Genomic DNA, 2,560 nt, shown 5'->3' with positions numbered 1-2,560 from the left:
CACTCCAAGGCCGCTCCTCGCAGCAACCCGATGAGGTAGGCAATCTTAGATCTCTCTGTGGCATAGGTGAGGGGTTGGAGAGCAAAAACTAGACCACATTGCATGAGAAATGTCTTACACTGACCTAGGTTCCCATCGTACCTTTCCGGTGGTGAAACCCAAGGTTCCCTGGCAGGGTTAGCTGTGGCTGATTCGGCCAGTTCAGGGGCTGGAGGAAGATTTTGCAGGGACTCCTGAAGGGTTCCCACACGGAGAGACAAGTCCTGAAGTCTTCCCATAATCTCCCTATGCGCGCTACTGTGCTGATCCAGGATTGCTCCCTGAGTGGATACCGCGTGGTGAACTGGCTCTAGGTCTGCTGAGTCCATAATGACCGGATCGTTCTGTCAGGACCGGGAACCAGAACTCAAATGCAGACCAGAGTGTCAGTTCAATTAAAGGTAAATTTATTAACCACAAGTTTAAACAGAGATGTATGCTGAGCAGGGTATGTTCTCGCAGAACAGAGGGTTGGTGATCCAGTTCCAGTGATCTGTGTCCTGAGGTTCTGGTGAGAGATTTGATTCCAAGGTTCAGGCTGGAACACTGCGATCAAAAAATAGGAAAAACTTAGTTAGCTTTCAATTCCCCAACAAAAGACAAAATACAGAAAACTCAAAATATTGGTCGGCTGACGTGTTCTCGTACTGAATGGTACAACGATCCGGTGGGGACTGGAAAGTTGGTCTGGCTTTTATAAGAGAGTAGATTGCTTGATATGGAACAGGTGTGCTTGATTGACATGATGAACTGCAGGTGAGAAGACAGGATCACTGGAGAACACGCCCACCAGCAATCTCAAATCAGCCAGAGCCAGGATCACGACCAAGGGTTTGTGACAGTTCAATTTCTCATTAATGCAATTATCTAATCAACCAATCACATGGCAGTTGCTTCAATGCATTTAGGGGTGTTGTCCTGCTCAAGACAATCTCCTGAACTCCAAACTGAATGTCAGAATGGGAAAGAAAGGTGATTTAAGCAGTTTTGAGCGTGGCATGGTTGTTGGTGCCAGGCGGGTCGGTCTGAGTATTTCACAATCTGCTTAGTTACTGGGATTTTCACGGGCAACCATTTCTAGGGTTTACAAAGAATGGTGTGAAAAGGGAAAAACATCCAGTATGTGGCAGCCCTGTGGGCGAAAATGCCTTGTTGATGCTAGAGGTCAAAGGAGAATGGGCCGACTAATTCAAGCAGATAGAAGAGCAACTCTGACTGAAATAACCACTCATTACAACAGAGGTATGCAGCAAAGCATTTGTGAAGCCACAACACGCACAACCTTGAGGCGGATGGGCTACAACAGCAGAAGAGCCCACCGGGTACCACTTATCTCCACTACAAATAGGAATCCCTGGTCTGATGAGTCTCGATTTCTGTTGAGATATTCAGATGGTAGAGTCAGAATTTGGCGTAAACGGAAAGAGAACATGGATCCATCATGTCTTGTTACCACTGTGCAGGCTGGTGGTGGTGGTGTAATGGTGTGGGGGATGTTTTCTTGGCACACTTTAGGCCCCTTAGTGCCAATTGGGCATCGTTTAAATGCCACGGCCTACGTGAGCATTGTTTCTGACCATATCCATCTCTTTATGACCACCATCTAGCCATCCTCTGATGGCTACTTCCAGCAGGATAATGTCACAAAGCTTGAATCATTTCAAATTGGTTTCTTGAACATGACAATGAGTTCATTGTACTAAAATGGCCCCCACAGTCACCAGATCTCAATCCAATAGAGCATCTTTGGGATGTGGTGGAACGGGAGCTTCGTGCCCTGGATGTACATCCCACAAATCTTCATCAACTGCAAGATGCTATCCTATCAATATGGGCCAACATCTCTAAAGAATGCTTTCAGCACCTTGTTGAATCAATGCCATGTATAATTAAGGCAGTTCTGAAGGCGAAAGGGGGTCAAACACAGTGTTAGTATGGTGTTCCTAATAATCCTTTAGGTGAGTGTATTTTCCCTGTAATGCTTTTATAGCAGTATTGGTGATAGCCAATTGTATCCAAAGACAAGTCCTCTAATTTCAATGGAATCTGTTCACAAATATCCCTCATGTGGTATGGTGAACTGACGTCTTTACAGAGTCTCATATCTCGTATACTGTGTAGATATGATAGCTTCTCGCTTGCCCACCCCCACCCCCGAATGTGTTGAGTGTGGTAAAATTACCATACTCAGAAAGAGTTGAGACATGTAAAATACATGTTAGGGAACAAATCCTCTTTGGAGGCTCTTCAGCTGTGTTACAATGTTTAATTTTCCACTTGGTAAGTATGTATGAAGTATTGAGCCTGAAAAAAAAAAAAAAAAAACTAAGCTAGCAACACTGCTAGTTAAGAATGCAGATTCGATTTCCGAAAGCCTGTGATTATAGTAAAAACTGTTGAAAAATCACTTTAAGTTATGAATACAAAGGTATATCTTAATTATAGTTTCAAATATTTAGCATTGGGAGATAGCGATCTGCAGGTACCAAACCGACGACCACCAACTGCAAAGCCCCAAAAT

General features: G+C 44.3%; 1 long non-coding RNA gene across 1 annotated transcript; it reads right to left on the bottom strand.

The window, feature by feature from the left end:
• Window positions 1–429: 429 nt before the first annotated feature.
• LOC132124950 (uncharacterized) lies at window positions 430–876 on the bottom strand. Its single transcript, XR_009426818.1, has 2 exons — window positions 688–876; window positions 430–585 (listed from the first exon to the last, which is right to left on the bottom strand). It is a non-coding gene; the product is annotated as an uncharacterized LOC132124950 (long non-coding RNA).
• Window positions 877–2,560: the final 1,684 nt, after the last annotated feature.

This window comes from Carassius carassius, chromosome 43 (genome assembly GCF_963082965.1).
Source record: "Carassius carassius chromosome 43, fCarCar2.1, whole genome shotgun sequence".
NCBI lineage: Eukaryota > Metazoa > Chordata > Actinopteri > Cypriniformes > Cyprinidae > Carassius > Carassius carassius.
The sequence above is the reverse complement of the archived record's forward strand: the minus strand, read 5'-3'. Positions and strand labels throughout refer to the sequence as shown.